The following is a 21,310-nucleotide window of genomic DNA, read 5'->3' on the forward strand; positions in this document are numbered from 1 at the left end:
CTCCTTCTCCTCCAGCAATTTCGGGCACTTTGGACGCCGGCCGCGATAGCCCCGCCCCCTTTTATTACGCTGCGCAATTCCGCCGACGTCATGACGTCAATGACGTCATGACCCGCGGGAAATCTCAAGTCAGGACGTTTTGGGGGCGTGGATATCAATTAAAGAGACAGGGTATAAAAGGTACTCACTTACAGTGAGTCATTGCCCTGTCGTGGTTTCAGCTTGTTCCCTCAGTGCGTTCTTATTCATTGTGTTCTTCGATTATTGACTTGGCTTTTATCTCGACTTTGCTTCCCTCTCCTACCCTTGTACTCAGCTCGGCCTTCGCTTACCTGTCTTCTCGCTCCCTCGACCTCGGCTTGTCCCTGACCATTCTTTGTTCGCTCGACGTTAGTCCGGCCACTCAAAGGTCCGGTACACGTCTTTATAGTTTTAGTACACTGCGTGTTGGATCCCTGTCTTGATCCTGACAATTAGCCCATGAAGTAGCCAAAGACCTAGTCAAATGAGACTTAATCCGTTTCGGAGGAGAAACACCTTTCAGAGAGTAAGCTTTAGTGATGATGTTGGAAATCCATCCAAGTAGAGTAGAAGCTGTGACAAACTTACTTTCCTGTGTATGTTTGTCCAGGATCTCTTGGCAACTGCACAGCCCTCTAGGGTAAGAAAACCAGTTCAAGACAAAGTCCAGTTTAAAAAAAAAGACCTCTGGCCTGTTTATTTTCTGTTGTTCAGAAGTAACAGGATACAATAAACAGCAAACCTTCTTTCTCCACAAAGCACCTTCTTTCTCCTCAAAACACTTCCCTCACTCCACCTTGCTTTAACTGCAGTTATATAGCTGCTCACAGCCCCTACAGGTGAGGCTAATGACCTCGTTAGGCAGTGAGCCAGAACTCCTTATAAAACCTGGGCTGGACTCATGCACAACCACTCTGACAGTGGGTGGAGAATCGGCCCACCCTGCTCTTCCGAATACTCCACCCCAGGGACCCAAATAACAACAGATAAAAAAACAACAACATTTAAACTTAACTTTCCCTGGGGCTGCATGTGCTTACCCACATGTCAGGATAGTGGCTGTGCAAAAGTCTGGGTGCCAGATATACACCCCTGACCACCATTCCCAACACTCTGTCACAAAGCGGAAGCAGCTTCACCTTTCCTGGAGCCTTTTGGAATAATGAAAAATTCATCCGTCTTACGAAAGTTACCAGATACAGACACATACCTGATCAAGTATTCCCTAATGTCCAGATTATGAAGTTTTACCTCCAGATCCGAGGAAGGTTCAGGAAAAAAAAGAAGGCAGACCAATCTCCTGGTGTAAGTGAAATTTAGAGACAACTTTGGGAAGAAATTCCATTTTCGGACTTAAAACCACTCTTTCGTGGAAAACCTGAATATATTCCTGCACAGGAGAGAGCTCTCACCTCCGAGATTCTTCTGGCTGAAGTAACGGCCAACAAAAACAGAATTTTGTACATGAGAGAAGAGAAATCCAAGTTCTCTAGAGGAGAAAAAGGAATTTCGGACAAGGCATCCAAGACCAGAGGAAGATCCCATGGAGGAGCATAGTTGCTCAGAGGAGGTCTAATGCGAATGGTAGCCTTAAAGAAACTGGCAATCAGGGGATTTGAAGTCCAAGAGTAGTCACAGCGGGCTGATAGTGCAGAACACTGCACCTTCAAGGTACTCAGGCTTAAACCCTTATCCAATCCAGCCTGTAAGAACTGCAACATCTGGTTCTGATCAGGGTTTAAGAAGTCTAGACCTTTGTTAAGAGTCCAGGACTTAAATGACTCCCATATACGGTGATAACACTTAGACGTAGATTTCTTCCTAGACAGAAGAAGCGTATTAGTTACTGCCTCAGACAATCCTGTTTGCAGGAGCCGTTTCCTTTCAAAAGCCAGGCCCCCAATCTCAGTTGTACAAAGTTGGGATGGTAGACAGGACTGAGGTATGGAGGGAGGAGGAACCCTTTATGCCTACAGCCTAGTTAATTGTTTAATTGTTTTCTGTCCACCCTGAGGGTGGAGCTAACCCATAAGTGATGCTGCCATGATTAGCCAGGAAATAAAGTTTGAAAAAAAAAACACTCAAAAATAGTGTAGTAAAATTAAAAAAAGACAAAACTTGCAATTTGCATGACCGGCGATATCCATAATATGTGGGTCAATACAGAAAGGAAGCAGTTCTGCCTACTGATGTCGTGTGTTAACTTTGCGTCATGCATACCAGGCAGAGTCACATCCTCCAGGCTGGGTCCCAACATATAAGACCACGAAGAGCACTACTGAAGCGAGCTTTGCATGGTTCTATTGAAATTTCATAGCACAAGTGGGCACTAGGACCATGACACCCTATGCTTTCTGGACGCAGTTCCCTGGTGTCCAGATGAGAGACATCAGGGAGAAAAATAGGGACAATGAAACTGGACCCTAAAATAGGGGTGTCCCGCCAACATTGGGACAGTTGGGAGTCCTGTACTATGTAAAAAAAAAAAAAAAACAATGTAAATGAAGAACTTATCTTAGAAATAGGATATTGTGTATCCTATACAAAAATTGCTAGTAAAATCTATATAGTTTTTATGCATTTAAAGTTGATGAAGTCTTAAATTTAATGGCTTTTTTTTTTTTGCTTTAATAAGAAAGTATTCAATTTACTGAATATATATATATATATATATATAACAGTTTACAAATTACATCTATAAACAAGCAAGAAACAAGTATTAAGCCCTCCAGTTAGAATTTTTTTTTTAATCCAGTGTCAATTATCTGACTGCGAATTTTAAAAAGGTACTTAAAAAGCATTAGCATGTAAGACATTTCAGTTGCAGTATCAAACATTTCTGTTCTGTTGGGTTTGAGAACAAAGATACCCTTTATATAACAGAACAGTGTGATGTTCAACCAACTTTTAACACACTGTTAGCAATTCAGTATGCACAGAAACAGCTTTTTGTACAGCATATTAGATTACCTTCCATAGTCTTACAACCCTACTCCATGTATATTCTGTAAATTACTAGTCGAATTTTCATCAAGTAGCACATCAATTTATGAGCACATTAAATATATATATTTTTAACCCCTTTGTGGTGGCAGACATCTGGTGTAAGTCACACTCATTATTTACAGAAGGCTTTCCTAGGCTTGTGATGACCGTAGAAGCCTGCCGTAGTGATCACATGCATGGCATTGTGTGGGAGCACTGGAAGTTTCCCGCAAAGAGCTTGATAGAGGGGCATGACATTTTAAAGAGTGTGTCTACTTTTTTAAATTTAAAAAAGGTGTAGATTTCAATTGAAATTGGCACTTTAAGAAATAAAGCTTGTTACACCTTCTTGGTTGTCAGACAACTGGTCCTGTTACTTCCTGGTTGATTAGCTTAGTAGAGCTAAATTCAAGACGCAGGCAATTTATCAGAGCACCTGCTTTTTATAGACTTCACATTGAGCTGCATTGTGAAGTCATTGATTAAGGATTGAGGAAGAAAAGGAGGGCTTGCAACCACTTTTTAGATATACCCCCAAATGAAAAAAAATGCATAAACAAATGCATGCATGTTTACAGTGGGGGTATATTTACTAAATAGAATGTAAAAATTATATATTTTCTTCATTTTAACAATGTAGTGTCCTTTTAAGCAACACAGAGCCTTCACCCAAAAGGACATGTTTTTTTTTTTTCAATTCACTGTCAAAACGCAATGAGTGGGAAAAATGGATTGCATATTTTGTAATCTGGTCATATAATGTTTTAAAATACAATTGGGCCATCTAAAAGTGCAAATGACAGATTCCTAAAAAGCTCTGCATGGTTCATATTCTTCAACTCTATAAGAGGGTATGGGGATTGAATTAGATGGTACTTTTTAATGCACTTTGTATTACTACATAATACATGACTCCTGAACCACAGAACTTGGAATTTCAAGCTTAGACCCAACATGCTGCAAAGGAGTTAGGAAAGACCTGAAGAGATGCTGTGGGCTGAAGTACAAGCAAAATGCTATTTTTTGTGTAGTTCAATATTTTTTTTTTCTGATCAATAAATTTAAACTAATGATTTGACTCAGAGGCCGATTTCTAGTTTCCATGCAAAATTATACAGAATGTACAGCAATAGTCAATAGGTAATCAAGCTATACAATTTATTGTCATTTAAATAACTAATTAAAAGCATGCTGATTGGCTGGTAACATCAAGCAGCCAAACACAGGTAGTAAAAAATATAATTTATGAATGTTCCTTCATTTTAAACCTAAATTAAGCTTTTAGTTCATTCATCTAGAATCATACACACTGTTGGCCTGACACACAGACGCTTGCAGACAACTAACTGCTATTCAATCTATAACAGTGAAAAAAGTTTTTTGTTTTTAAATGCACGCTATTGTGACACCAGATATGAGTGGCAATGTGCACTGGCAGAGGTTGGCAGAGTACACGCTGTGAAAAAAGTTTTTTGTTTTTAAATGCACGCTATTGTGACGCCAGATATGAGTGGCAATGTGCACTGGCAGAGGTTGGCAGAGTACACGCTGTGAAAAAAGTTTTTTGTTTTTAAATGCACGCTATTGTGACACCAGATATGAGTGGCAATGTGCACTGGCAGAGGTTGGCAGAGTACACGCTGTTCTTCGATTTTTCAGCATTTGTTAAGTTAAACAGTATTTATTTTGTGGGGGATTTTGCCAACTTATTGATTAGTTTTTAATAATCTTTTTAGGATTTGATATGTTTTTATTAATTTCAACAGGCTTAATTTCAAGGCAGAAGATGAAGACTTATATGCATCAAATGATGACAGAGGATATCTAGGATCTTGTAAGTACATAGATTTTTTTTTTCTCCCAACAATTAACTATTTGTTATCTTATTGAGTTTTTAACTGAAATCATGTAAACAGCAATGATGAAATCTTATTTTCAACTGTAAATTACATTTAAATTGGCAAGATATTCTCTTGGAAATTAAAATACGCAGAACTAAATAAACAAACTTTTTCCAATGGTAAACAGTTATAAAAGCAAGTTTTGCACAAGCTGCAATCGTGTGCATTGGAGAAGCCACTGATGTAATCAGTTATACCAGTGCATTAAATGGGCATACACCAGAGGTCAGTTGAAAAAAAACCAATGATATAACCTTAAAGTATCAAAAATCATGTGAATTCATCCAATAACTACTGGGATGCAAAGACACTTGGTTGTGGGAGCTTTCAGGCTGCACCCACCCTAACCGCGCACCCAGCAGGCCTGCACGATGCCGCACGCCTACCTCTACATGGAGGGGCAGCCAAATTGGGTAGTGCTGATGCATGAACTGCCTACCAAAGCTGACCTAAAGAAGGTAAATGCAGGGCTCTGCAAATCCATCACTACGGAGCTCCACTCCCTCAGGGAGGATTTCCAGGGCCTACATAATAAGGTCTCCCGGTTGGAAGCTGATTGCGACCACCTGACCTTTGCGCAGAATGCCAGCACAGGCACCCTGCAGCTACACGCGGCTCAGCTCTGCCAAATGGCCCTCCATGTGGAAGACCTGGACAACAGGGGGCAAAGACAGAACATCATGATCAGGGGGAAACCTGAGGAATTGGACCAGGCCGCCCCTCACAGAACTGTTTAACAAACTACTGGGATGCCCGAGTACTACCCGCATTGACTTTGTCATGGGGCACATGTCACTGAGGCCAAGAGGCCCACCGGAAGCTCCTCCGAGAGACACCATATGCTGCTCAGCCAGCTTTCAGTTAAAGGAGGACATAGGGAGAATAGCCTGAGACACAGACCAAGTTCTAATTATCCCCGGCAATTGTGGCATACAGGAGGACCATGAAGCCCCTAACCCGAGTACTCCAATCCAACAAAGTACATATCGCAGGAGCTTTCCCACGGGACCCCAGGCAAGCACCCCAAAGGCCCATTCACGGTAAAGAGCCAGGAGGACATGGTAGTCCTGGTTGAAGAACTACAGCTTCCACCTATCAACATGGCCAGACCTGAGGCTGCAGAGGTACCACGCACAGGCCATTTGACCCTCTGGGGCCACCTCGTAAGACAGGGTGGTCCACGGGTGCCATACCTAACCTCTAGTATTAATGTATGTTTCTTTGAACTGAAGGCCCGCACCCATCCTAGCTACTGACCAATATAGTACAAGATATGTTGTGTTTATATTTTTGCAAGGGGCCGGTAGGGGAGAAGGGGGGGAATGGCTGGAAATGGCAGAATGGTCCTACCCACACATATCCTGGCTAGGGAGAGTTCAGGTTATTAAAATAATTAAAATAAATTTCCTCAATCACACTTGCTCTACCTGCTACAAGCCGCCCCCATCATGATCCCCAAACCCTTCACCTCCCTGCGCTCAGTGATGGGACACTATGTGTGGAATGGGAAAAGGCAGAGGGTCAAGCTCCCCGTGCTCATGCAACCTATGGACAGAGGAGACCTTGCAATGATGGACTTCTACCTCTACTATATGGCATGACACCTTCAAAGAGTGATGGAGTGGACAAAGACAAACGTCCAAAAACTGTGGAAGGTGGCAGAAGATTTGGAGACAGGTAGACCTGTCTCTGTCCTGCCGTGGTGCTCTGGGGGAGGGTGGACAGAGATGCTCCACATTCACACAGCACAACCTATGCGTGTGGCCGAAAGTCTCCGGGACTCATGGACTGACACAATACCCATCGTCTCTGCTACCCTTAATGCACAATGACGTCTTTCCATCTGGACTAGACACAAATGCCTTTAGGGACATAATACGCACTCCCAATCCTCGACTTCCCCATGTTCACACCCAGAAGGGCCGCAGAAAGCTTGACTAGCTCCTGGCAGGTGACGCTCCCACCTTTCTACAGACTTTTAAATATAAACAGTTGATGAACTTCATTGACACCCTCCCCAAAGGACAAGCACTTACCAGACAACAAACCAAATTTGCAGAGTGCTGTATGCACCCAGACCATCATGGGATCTGCTTTCTGTACTCAATGTTACAGAGGGAGACCTCAGCAGAGAAACCCGCTTTTATGGGTAAATGGGAAAAATCCCTGGGGAGGACATTTACTGACAGTGAATGGGAAAAGATATGCTACCTTACGCACCACTGCTCTGTATTCAGTAGAATGCAGGAGATGGTTTTTAAACGGTTGACTAATTGGTATTGCACACCGGCCCTACTGCACGCAATAGACCCAACTCACTCCGACCTCTGTTGTAGGTGCAGTAAGGGGGTGGGCACCACTACACCTGTGGTGGGAATTTGAAAAAATAAGACCTTTCTGGATGGGAATACACAATATGCTGGGGAGGTTCTCCGAAGCACCTCCACCCCTGGACCCAGCGGTAATGCTCCTACACGGCCAACCCCAGGTCCAGGTATAAAAAAATCTATGTCCATTAGAATTATGAACATAGCTAAACAGGTTCTTCCACAGTATTGGAAACAGGCGATCACCCCTCCACTCCTGACATGGTTCACCCAAATGGAGGAACTTATGGCTAATACCTCCACAGCGTATTTGGAGACTTGGTCCCATTGGATCTTAACCACTGCAGCAGACTTCATATCTCAATTACAACAGTAACTTTACCTGATGAACATACCGACCTCAGACTTGCACCTCCCCCCCCCCCCCCAACCTCACTCTCTTATCCTCTTCTACTTTACTTATTTTTGAGTCACAGGAACCTTTCATGTACTGGGACATGTGACGATAGGACCAGAGCGGACACCCCCATAGCTTAAGGGTCTAGCAACCCTGACAAGAGTAAGCTGCTGACGAAGTAGGGCTCAGAGAGGGGAAAACAACCTTTATGGGTGCTACGCAACTTCAACCCTGCATACACTTTATGAGACCCCCTGAGCATTGGGGTCCACAGCTATTAATCTAGAGTCAAATTCCCCATATGAGTTGCAAAAGACAAGTCGACCCAAAATTCTCAACATAGAAGGGGGTCCATAAATGCCAATTCTTTCAGGAATTAGAGGGTACTGTCTAATTGTATATATGCTATAGGACCTACGATTCCAACATGTGGATGCTATCTGCGTTTTATTGTGACCTGCACTTCACCAATGTATGCCTATAAGATCATCATTTCTCTTGTATGATAGACGATACACAAGTTTTCTGGGACCTGCAGGTCCACACTGAAGTTTTCCTGCACACACAGAAGGTGCAGACCAGCATATTAGAATCAGACTACTGGGCCAACAGGGAGCCCCAACAGGCCATCATGGAATAAATAATTAAAATACATATATATATATATACTTCAAATACTGGAAAGGAGTAGGCACTCGCAGGACTTTGTTATGAAAAAGTAAAAAGATTTTTAATTGTGCAGCATCTACATTTTGGACCCACTTGTGGTCCTTTCCCACGAGTGGGTCCGAAACGTTGACGCTGCACAAGTTGTGGGCATGCTAGCTTAGCAATTGCTAGGGGCCCCAACTCTAAAAATACATTTATCTTTACCCCATGAGGACTCAATCAATTTTATCTTGGAATTAGTATGTGGCACTGATGATGGTAATAATTTTCAGACAAAATAGGTGCTTGTGTTGCAAACGGGTTGGTGCTTGGTGGATTTATTACTATAACGTTATTATGTTTTAAGAAGAACTACTTTGTACAGTCCTTGCACATTTGCACAGGACACACTGGTTTGAACATGTTAAGTGGCAGTGGCTAGCAGTAGAACCGAGCACTAACTATAACCACCAGTCTCACACTAGGATGAATGAAGCATGCAATTTCACACTCAAAGTTTGTGTGAGTTCCAATGTGGATTTTGAGTGTGATTGCCTTTTTGGATCACAGAAAGGATTTTCTTTATACAATCAATTAACAAAAAAAAGCTTTTCAAAACTCTCAATTGCTAAGCTAGTCTCAAACTTGGATTAATGACACCATGGTAATCTCCTATTTTCTACTGAAAGCTCCTTCTATTGCAACTGACAGTAGCTAGGTAGGCAGATACAGCAGTAAGCTAAACCTAGTCTAACACTAGAATCAATTTTAATCTTACACTTTCACGCAGACACAGCAAAGGTACAACACACTGCTTTTCTGTCTCCTTCAATAGCTGCAGTTGTGTTCATGTGTCTGTAAGAATCTTGCTTGGATTTATAGATCGCTTTGCTAATTCTGTTGTCACTTGACCAGTGTATAAAATCAACACATTTCCTGGCTGTCCCCTAACCATGAATCATATTTTCTTTTTCACTTGTTGATTGGACATAAGATACAGCCCACATTACTAAACTCTTGTCCATCATGGCAAACTTAGCTGCTTTTTTGCCTCCACAAAAAAAAAAAAAAACAGACGCGTCTCCATTCCATCCCCTTTTGTTCTGCAACGCAAATCCAAATCAAAATGAGTTTGTTTGGGCAATGCCCAAGTCGTTTTATCTGAGATTCTAGCACGTGGCAATTTGGAAATAGTATTGACCCAAATTTGAATGAATTCCAGTTTAGAATTAAACAAATCACTAAGTCTAATAGATTGGTAGATGCGTTGCATGACTTTTAGTTAGAATAAAACTATCATGGACTCGGGAGACTGTTACACTGTATTTTGTAAATATTTATTTCACACAGATTTCATAGGTTGACAATTATTCTGTTTTGGGTTGGTATTTTTTCAGCAATAGATAAGTTGTCTTAGGACTTCATAATAATAAAACCCTTGGTAGATTCAAATTGTGACGCTCACTATAAATGATAACCTCTGCTTCTCTATATGCAGGGCAATGTTCATCGGTTTATACAAAGAACATGCACAAATAATTCAAATAGCTTAAGGGTACAATCTAAATTCTGTCTGTATTACAATTTGCCAGACTGAGCAAGGTTCCATAAAGAAAATAATTAAATTCTCAAGTTCCTCATCCACATGAGTAATAGAATGAAATAACATAATGTATTGGAACAATTACGAGAACTTTACTTGCACTAATGAACTATAGTTTCTTTGCAATTTTAGATTCAGGTCTTTATAGTATCCTAATTAATTAACAACCATCCCATTCCTGACACAGTTAATAAGTAGGGTTTCTAGATTACTATTTTTGCGTGGGAAGTATGCGTAAGATGTGCACTGCACTTCCATAAAGCTTTCTCTGTGACTTTTTTTATTGGCTTCATTGTATTTTCCCAAATCGTTGAAGTCAATGGGAAAATTCACTGAACAAAACTCTGCATAATTTGCTTCAGCCTCACTAGGCAGGAGAGGACCAAATTAAAGCCATAAAAGCTTACAAATACGTAAGTTAGCAATGCATTGTTTTTCAACGGGATGTCAGTAGCCACTAGAATATTATTTTGTGGATATTTTTTTTCCATCATTTTTTTTATAAGCAAAAAAAAAGGAATCCCTTTGAAAACAACTAATTAATGTATAACATTATATTACATGTTTTGTAAAAGTAAGATTATGGAAGACCCTCCTAATAATAATTTAAACTATGAGATTATTTTATAGTTAGTAATTTGAAGGTTAACGAATAACTGTAACTTTTTAATAGTAAGTATGAAATAAGTCACTCTGTGTAAAGTCACTGACGAAGGTGCATTGTGCACTAAAAAGCGCATTGAATCTTTTTTTAATCTTTTGTGATTTTCACTAATGTAGTGTGGAGTAATTAGTTTAGGTGGATTAGCTTCCATTGGCTCATGAGTGGTTCCCTGGCTTTGCATCTCTTCTTGAGTTGTGTTTCTAAGCTGTTGTGTACAGCAAACACAGACTCAAACTCTGTTTGATTCTTTGTTGAACTAAATTGCATAAGCCCACCCAGAATCTTTTACAGTAATAACATCACTACAAATGTGTGATTTGTTTGGGAAATGCAGGTCTTATGGCTTGACTGGTGTGCACATCTTTGTTTAACATTGTATTGACTATCCACTGACTTCAGGTGGAAGGGGTTTCATTCACAATTTTTCTCCTCCATAACTTTCTTGGTTTGTGCCTATAAATAAATAAATATATATATATATATTGAAATCCAGGTTTATTGACAAAATTTACAGACACAATTTTTCACATACAAACATCCCTTCCACTGATGGTATCATTGTCATGATACATTTTAATATTTAATTATGTGTATTTTATCACCGTAAAAGCTAACAGTATTATGACAGTCACAGTTAAAATGTCGTGCATAACTAAAAAAAATTAAATTTCTTAATTTATCACACTTTTCTTTAGCTTTTATTCATTTTAAATTATGTTTCATATATAAATATTTGATGTGAACAATCATCATAGCGACAGGGACACTGCTTCACATCAGTACTAATGTACCATCTCATTGGTACGTGTTGGCAGGTGAGCTGGGAAGACAAATTCCTGAATAGCTGACTAACAAACATTAGATTAAATGTGACGTACTACAGTGCATTGAATTCGTATATGGCAGAGGGCAAATCAAGTAAACTATCACCTTTTATATACACATTTTACATAGGGCAAGGCTATACTTTATGTATTTCATTACATGTACAAAGTGTCCAAGTTATGTGTGACCATTCACATCATGTACTTTAGTTGTTCTATTTTGAAGAATGCATCAGTGGATAAACTCAAAATCTATCTTGCTTATACAAACATGATAACAGATGCTCCTTAAAACAGTATCAAGGGAAAACTTGGGATTTTTCAAGCAAGTGTGGACCCAGCAACATTTTGACCTGGCAAAGCCAATTTGACATTTCTATGGGTTTCTAAATGTTATACCTTAATATCGTTAGTGATATGAAGTTTTATGTATTTTTTTTAAAGTCCATGAGTGAGAAAAAAAAAAGAGGATCACATTTTTATGAACGCCTTTGTTCTATGTTGCTTAATAAGTAAATACTTAAATGAAAGTTTCACATCAGATTGAAAAGGCATTCAATAATTCTACAAGAAAAAACACTGATCAAAGAGCAGGATCATTATAAATAAGAATTAAACCCATGCAGATATACATTTTGATTTGTGGACCCAGGACATACTTGAAAACGAGAGAAATCTCAATGTATCTTTCCTGGTAAAATATTTTATTAAAAAATAAATAAATATACCCACCTTATCACTGCTGCCCAATATCAGTGGAAACATGCAGAAAAAAACTGAAAAAAAGTAATATATGTATCATTCGCATCAAAGAAGGGCAAGATGCATTAAGAATGGTTAACAGTCCAAAATTAATTTCCATAAATACCTGTAGCAATGTGTTACAAAGACAATCCTATTGCACTTTTGACGTATTTATAAGTTCTCCAACAATAACTTTACAGAGCACATTTAACGTTTAGCGTATTACCCTCAAAGTATGTATGTATTAAAAGGGGAAGTGGCTTCGATAGCAATCAGTTTAGAAATATGAATTGCAGTCTTACTGGCTTGTCAAATGAGTGCATGTATTTGCCAATGGCACAAAGCAAATAGCTCAGCTCCAGAATATTATTTAATAAAACAAATGTATATATTTGTCTCCATAGTTCTTGGATTATAGAATATTGGATTGTACAAACCATTGTTTTATAATAGTCTTCATTTTATAATAGTCATGATTGCTTTCATTTCCTCTGACCTCTCATAACAAAACAGTTTCATGTAGTCATTTATTGCCATGGTATCTGTGTTTGGATAATGAGATTTCCAAGGAACACACATGTATCTGCAAGTTCTCCAACTGCAGTGAGTTATTTTATATTTATATTACCATATAAACCTTGCAGCAAGCATTAACTTCATCCCTTTTCACCCCCTGATCACCCCTTGAATTTCCACCCCCAATCATCCATTTTCATCGCATGAATTCCAACCACATTGTTGATTCTCTGATTTACTAAAGCCAATTGTGGTAAGTATTGGTCTGACCAACTCTGTAACTTTTGTTCGGAAACATTTGGAAAATCAACAATAGCTGCATCTGAACCAATATATAGCATCGAGGACTGCATGGTGACCAAAGATAAATGCATCTGGTAAAATGCACATTTCACAAATTATTATTCACTTGTTTCTTTAGCTAATGATAATTGGAAGTAATAGTTAAAAAGCCTTCGGTGGCTGGTCAGTGCTAGCCAGCTGCCACATGAAAAAAAAATGTAAATATATAAAAATCCTATGGGGGACACTAAGACCAACTTAATACTATAATGTTGTACCTTCCTATGCCCCAACCTGCCCCATAGGATGGGCCTGTGAATTAACAGGGTGAGCACAATTCCCCCCGTAAAATTCATGGGGAGGACTTAGTGACCCCACTGTTGACTGTAAATGGGGCACTAATAATAATAACAAAGGTGGGATCTGGTGTTTAAATAATATATCCATCATTTAAATGGCATGTGTCTCAGTGTAATAAAATGTATCTTAACTGTCATCTCTGGAGTAATACCTTTGCAAAGTTACAAGCTTAATCAGATCCCTAATCCTAAACCAAACTCTAATTCTAAACCAAATCCTAATCCCAAATCTAACCCTTATCCTAACCCGTACCCTAATCCTATGCCTAACATTAAACCTAATCTTTATCCTAACCCTAGAAATAGTGTTAGAATTATTTTGCTGTTTTCAGCAGAAGGATTCCCTTGCTGGTCTTAATCGGAAACCTAATTCCAAACATAAACCTAACACTAAACATAATACTTATCCTAAACCTAATCTTAATCCCTAATCTAATCCTAATCATAAGGGTTTACCTCTGCTAATATCAGTACTGATACAAAGGCGAATTCTAAGCTAAAGTAGAAAGTTCTGTCTGTTGGGTGTTTTCAGCATGACAGGGATATATAATATATATAATGCCTTTACACTCTGATTGGCGCCGGGCAACTTTGAAAGGCCACTGCTGATCACAATAGCATTGGTGCATGAAATGAGATCTTCCATACGTAGAGATCTTCTATACGTAGCACTGACTTTCAGCAATGCATACAGCACATCAAAAAAATCTGGTACCACAAATTATGACCCTATATGATAAAGGGGAACCCCAGTTATTAAACCCTGCTCACAACGCGATCAAGTTGTAGGCATTTAAAAGCCTGTTTAAGGAGCTGCATGTAGCTCATCTGTCTGTCCGGGGCCACTAAAAATCAGTTTATACCTGGAACTCCCTGTTGTTAGTACTCACACCTACTTTTAGCAATGGGAATTTAAAACCCCACTTAAATGCCTGATTTCAGCGATCACTTTAAATGCTGCAAACAGAGCATCGGTTAGTCAATTCTGGTGCCAGCTGACAGATACTATTGGTTCCCAGTTAATACCTGGGGTTCAAATTAATCAGCAGGTAAGATTCCACATAATGGAATTGTAAAGGGAAAGACAACCATGATGGAATAATTCCGCCATTTATTCTTAAGGGGCTAAAGGGCTTCAATATCAATTCCTAGAATCTTTTTATAGGACATCTTCCTACTAAGTACATTTATCTGATTCTCTTGTCATGAAATGCAAGGAGTGTGTTAGGTGACCCAGTATGGCAAGGGTCAAATCAAAATGATCAATCAGAACATGTTTGCAAATTTGTTTAGCATATAGACTGTTCCACCACAATCTCTGTTAAACTGCTTACAGTTGTAGTCAGGGCCAGATTAAGAGCACAGTGGGCCTGGAGCTGACAATTATGATGGGCCTAATTACAGAATCTTATCGACCAAAAACACTAAAACAACCATACCTCCCAAGCGTCATGCATCTGATGGAGATGATGTTGGAGGGAAACTCAAAGGATGCAGCTACACGAAAACACATACTCTATGCTAATCTCTCTCTAATTTTGCTTTCATCTTTCAAGTAAATCCAGAACCCCTAACAGCAGTGTCCAGTGAAGCAGGAAGTCAAAGGGAAGGGTAAAAGGGTGTGCCACTGACGCAAATCACGTGACCAGACCTGCCAAAAGGGGTGAACATGCCCAAAAAGGGGGCATGTCTGTCCAAACAATTGGAAGGCTAGCCTGGCATGAATTATGCATCCAGCACCCAGAGCTTGACATAAATGCATCACATGATGCGCCTACTCCACGCTTTCTAAGGACCGTCCTCTAGCACTCACATGTCCACTTGTCTCCTTATCGTCTTACTAGCAGGAAGAAGTTCCTGGTATATAGTCTGGGACAGAGTTGAGGTGTATGTGGTGAGTGTAGAAGAAAGGGGACATGCCACAGTTTTAGAGAAACCAAAGTCTGCATTACCTAAACTAATTTTATTGTCAGACAGTCCACACAAGTTTTGTTGCCATACATCCCTCTTAAGCTTGCAAACTTAAAGGGACACTATAGTCACCAGAACAACAACAGCTTATTGTATTTGTTCTGGTAACTTGAGTCATTCCCTTCAGGCTTTTTGCAGTAAACACTGTCTTTTCAGAGAAAATAACTCCACTGGCCACTCCTTAGATGCTGCTAGAGGTGCTTCCTGGGGCAGTACTGTCTAGTGTGCAGCACTGCCATTCAGTGTCTCCTCCCTCTGCATGCAGACACTGAACTTTCCTCATAGAGATGCATTGATTCAATTTATCTTTATGAGGAGATGCTGATTGGCCAGGGCTATGTTTGACTTGTGCTGGCTTTGCCCTTGATCTGCCTAGTTGACAGTCTCAGCCAATCCTACGGGGAAGCATTGCAATTTGCTTAGACCACCACTTCTGATGATGTCAGCAGACAGAGGCAGTTCAGAGGCAGAGCAAGCAGGTGCAGACTACAGAATACAAGTAAGATTTTACTATATTTAGGGAGGCAAGAAGGGGCCAGGGCGGCTAGAATGTGGATTTTACATTATATGGTCAGAAATACATGATTGTGTTCCTGACCCTATAGTGTTCCTTTAAGGAAGATTATGTGAAGAGTAGTTAGGATTGCCACCTTTCTTGGAAAAAATTACCAGCCTTAATCATTTGTATAATTAATTAGTTATGTGTGACATCACATGATGTAAATCACAAGGAGTGACATAAGAGAGAATTCTGTAAAATCACCAGCAAACTACTCACAGTTTGATTCCGCTGTATAGAGGAATTGCTCCCAGTGTCTCACTGTCTCCCAGTCTCACAAGTCACCCAGTGTCTCAGTGTCCCTATGTATCACAGTGTCAGTGTCCCCATGTCTCAGTGTGTCCCCATGTCACTAGGATACTAGGAGACATAGTGAGACATGGGGACCCTGAGAGACATGGGGGCACTGGGAGACATGGGGGCACTGAGACACTTGTGGACACTGGGAAACATGGGGACACTTGTGAATACAGACATGGGGACACTGGGAGACATGGAGACACTGGGAGACATGGGGACACTTAGACATTTGGGGACACTGGGGGAAATGGGGACACTGAGACACTAGGGACACAGAGACATGGGGACACAGACACTGGGAGACATGGGGACACTGCAACATTTGGGGAAATTAAGACACTAGGGACACAGACAGTGGGAGACTAGGGGACACTGGGTGACATTGGAACACTGACTGGGAGACAGACACTTGGGGAAACCTGGAGACATGGGGACACTTGTGGACATAGACATGGGGACACTGGGAGACATGGGGACACAGACATTTGGGGACACTGGAAGACATGGGGACACAGAGACACGGGGACACAGACACTGGGAGACTTGGGGACACTGGGAGACATGGGGACACTGAGGACACTGGCTGGGAGACATGGGGACACTGGAGACATGGGAACACAGACATTTGGGGACACTGGGAGACATGGGGACACTGGGAGATTTGGGGACACTGGGAGACATGGGGACTCTGAGTCACTAGGGACACTGGGAGACATGGGGACACAGACACTGGGAGACTAGGGGAAACTGGGGGACATGGGGACACTGGGAGACATGGGGACACTGTGTCCCTAGTGTCTCCGTGTCCCAATGTCTCAGTGTCTCCCAATATCTCTATGTCTCACAGCATCCCCATGTTTCTCAGCGTCCCCATGTCTCACAGTGTCCCCGTGATTCCAGTGTCCCCAAGTATCTCAGTGTCCCCAGGTCTCCCAGTGTCCCCTAGTGTCTGTGTCCCCATGTGTCCCCTAGTGTCTCAGTGTACCCATGTCTCCCTGCAGAATTCCCCCCATCCCTCACTTACCTGAGCTGTAGAGCTGCTGTCTGGACTCTCTGTGCTGTGTAGCTGCTCCCCCACAGATCAGTGAGTAGTAGAGAGAGGCAGGGATATGCTGTAACTTCCTTTCCCTGCTTCTCTCCACACACAGTGACCCCTACTGGTCGGTGCTGGCATTTCAGAGTATTCTCCGTTTACACTGAGAAAAATACTGTACCTGCATTTGTATTGCCTAGTATTACTGCAATACCAGCACGGCTAGGCAGCCTCAAATACTGTCTGTGCCAGTAAAATACCAGTCAGATGGCCAACCTAAGAGTAGTGTGTAAAAAAAAAAAAATGAAAAAAAATGTTTTTACTTTTTTCTTTTTTAATTGGCCTCTTCCATGGGCCTGGAGCTGCAGCTCCGTCAGCCCCTATGTTAATCCGGCCCTGGTTGTAGTAGAAAATAAAGGTTCGTTCGCTGCATGTGATATTTCATCAGAGTTTCTGCTTGATTTCAGACAGGTACTGACTGCCACTCTGTAACCTCCTGCTACTGAAGGTTTGTCATTCATTGAACTGAGCACTCTTTTTGTCTGCATAAACAGAGCTGTGATTTGTGGAGCTAAATTCAGCCAATCACATAACAGCAAAAAGCAATTAGCATTAGCAACACCGAACACAGTCAATGATAATACGTATCTAGCTTATGCACTGTCAGTTACCTCAATAACAGAATACAAAAAAGGCAGCCAATAACAGTCTGATGTAAGATCTGAGTTTAACACAGGAAATGCAACTCTGTGTCAGCTGCCTACAAAGGTTAGGTTTATAATTAAAGGGTGCCATTTTCCCATTACTGTTTACATTATTTCTGTTTTTAGTCATGTAAACAGTTCATCAATCAGAAAAAAAAATCACCATGGTTTTCATTAAAGTCACAGTCGGAGTCAGAAGAAAATAAATAGCTGCCACTTTTTCCATTATATTTATGTATGAAGAGATTTGAAAAGAGTAAAATAATCTAAAAAGTCTGCCATCACACTGCATGGCTGCTGGGCACACTTTAAAACAAGCTTAAAAGCCAAGCCCAAATCCGGAGATTTCCTTTGTAGCATTAGAAGATTTATCCAATTAGAAGAGGGCAGTGCAGTAACTATCCTGGTTTAAGCATTCAACAGCAAGCGCCATGGGAATGTCACAAAGTATTAGATTTGATTTGGCAGAATCACAGTCAGGCTTCCATTGCATGTTATGCCTGCACTGTGCATTGGCAATCTCCTGTCCTCTGCTCCAAATGATAACAAAGAATTAAAGGGTTGGACGTGATAAAAATATATTTTACTGATTGTAAAACTACAATCTAAAAAACTCTGCTTCAAAACACATTGACCTTTATATATATATATATATATATATATATATATATATATATATATATATAAATTAAATAATACATATCTACTACAACAGCAGACCTTTGAGGGTGGCTACATGAAACGTATTTGTGAACAATAATTTACATTAACATTCAAAACAGCTTGTTTCACAATGTCTGAACATAGTTAAGAGGAAACTAGTATCACAGCTGAAATTATAAGGACTACACAAAAGATCATGCATGAGTCATGATGAGGAAGAAAGAAGATTCACTACAGGACGGGATAGTCATAGAAAAGCTAGCAGTCCTTGACCATCGGACAAGACTAGCAAAAGTCTGGAAAAGTGCCACCAGATCTAATGAAGCTGTGAGTTATGAGGCACTATCTATAATCCTTATGAAGGAGAAAGTGTGCCAATATTACCTAAGGGAACACTCAAAAAATAGAGGACAAGCCCTAAACCGTTAATAAGCAAGAATGGGAAAGCAACAAAAAGAAAAAATCTAAAATATATATGTGTTCCCTAAAAAGGAAAATATCCCTAGGTAACCAAGGCAATATAGGGTTGAAACAAAACTTAACCTTTATTAAATACAGTTAAAATTAATAAAATACAACAGATTTTACTAATAAGAGAAATATCTAGTATACCCTATAAGCTGTAAGATCCCAGGATTGTAAAATCCCAGCCAACACAAATTCACAGTGACCAACACGCTGATATAAGCGACATTTATTGTCCTGCAAATGGTTGACTACAAGATCAGGCTGAAAGGTAAACAATGCCTACCATGGAGAATAAGTATGGAAGCTAAGATAAAGTCAACACTTAAAGGAACTGAGTAAGCTGGATCAACTTCACGGAGGTGGAAAGAATCATTATTGGCTTTTGAGGAATACAAGGATATGCCCATACCAGAGTCTCTGGAAACTACCAAGGAAAGGCTAACAATCATGTAGGCTGAGCAGATACAACAGAGAAGCAGAGGCTAAGTTAATAAATGCATACACCATGCAAGGTGTATGATGCACAGATGCAGTGTAACAGCATATGCAACCAAGACCCACCCAGAGCTGAGCCTGAACAGTACAGAAAGAACAATCATGAGAATGAAGCATCACATAACACCAATGTTTAGTGGTTAATAGATCTCAAAGCAGATCACTGCATGCTCCCAGATCAGGAACCAGTAACCATCACAGCTAGAGGTATCCAGCAATGAGTAGCCCACGTGAAAAGTCAGTTAGCACCAGGTCCTGACAGGATCCTAGCCTACTGGATAAAGAAACTAACAATGCTGCATTAACACCCAGAAGCACAAATGAATCAGATACAAGCACCAGGCTCCCATCAGGACTGGGTAACGGCTAAACAATACTGGTCATGAAGGACCCTCACAAGGAGACAACATCATCTACTGACCAATCACGTTCCTCCAGACAACATCAATGGTCCTGTCAGGCATTATAGCATCCAAGGTCAATGGGCATGTGAGTCATGAGCAATATTCAGAAGGGGATTGGAAACAACACCAGAGACTCAATATACATGCTGCTGGTAGATCAAGCAGTCACACTGAATTCCTAGACCAGACAGATCAATCAGTGGACAACCTGTATTGTCTACAAGAAAGCCTATGACACATTGCCACATATATAAATACACAGAAATAAGTCCTGTGCTCAAACTTTCACTACTCCTGGGCAGCAGCAATGACCATAGCACACATCAGCTCCAATACATACAATAAAAAACAAAGAAAAAAAAGAGCGTCCTGTGCACTAGCCTAAATCCCTATATTTAAATAAATGGAGGTTACTTAGTAAATCCAATGGCCATTAGATATAAGCCCACTTGCCACATCAAGGCAAACCTCTTAGATGGGTCCTAACACTAAGAAACCCACACCAAGACACTAACAGTTCACCTTGCTTCCTTCAGCTTCAGGCAAAGGGATCTCTAATGTGACAGAGAGGGGTATTTTTCTAAACCTCAACATACTTATTAACCAGGGGTCAAGTCCTGGGGAAAAAAAGTGTGGGAACTCCCCGCTCCCCCCCCCCCCCCCCCAAAAAAAAAAACCCAAAACACTTGTATGCATATATAGACATGTGCACACATGTCTAAGGGGACTGGGACACTGCACCCAGACCACTTCAATGAGCTGAAGTTGTCTGGGTGCCTATAGTGTCCCTTTAAGCAGATACACACTGACAGTAACACACACACTCAATGACAAACACACAGACGTCGCTGATTTGACACACACACATTAACTGACACACACACATTCATTGACAGAGAGACACACACAGACACACTGACAGACACACACTAATAGTCACACACACACTAAACAGACTCTCACTGATTTGACAGACACTTACAAACATACACTAACAGAAGCACATACACGCAAACAAACACATGCATACACTAACAGAAGCACATACACTCATACACTAACAGAAGCACATACACTCATACACACACGTGCTTACACTAACAGAAGCATATACACGCAAACATACACATGCATACACTAACAGAAGCACATACACTCATACACACACACGTGACTCATACACACACAAGTGCATACACTAACAGAAGCACATACACACATATATACATACGCTAACAGATGTAAATACACCCATACACACTGACACAAACACACACATACACTAACATACATAAACTAACAGGCATACACACACATACACACACTAACAGACATACACACACACATACATACACTAACAGACATACACACACATACACTAACAGACATACATATATACAAATTATTAATATTATTAAAATTATCATTTTCCATCCACCCAG

General features: G+C 40.6%; 1 protein-coding gene across 2 annotated transcripts in view; it reads left to right on the plus strand.

The window, feature by feature from the left end:
* FUT9 (fucosyltransferase 9) overlaps window positions 1-21,310 on the plus strand; it is a 231,580-nt gene that overhangs the window by 94,162 nt on the left and 116,108 nt on the right. For both annotated transcript variants that reach the window (XM_063443580.1, XM_063443581.1), the window contains exon 2: window positions 4,773-4,840. The gene's annotated coding sequence lies outside the window, so the exon portion shown is untranslated. The remainder of the gene's footprint in view (window positions 1-4,772; window positions 4,841-21,310) is intronic.

This window comes from Pelobates fuscus, chromosome 2 (assembly GCF_036172605.1).
Source record: "Pelobates fuscus isolate aPelFus1 chromosome 2, aPelFus1.pri, whole genome shotgun sequence".
Lineage (NCBI taxonomy): Eukaryota > Metazoa > Chordata > Amphibia > Anura > Pelobatidae > Pelobates > Pelobates fuscus.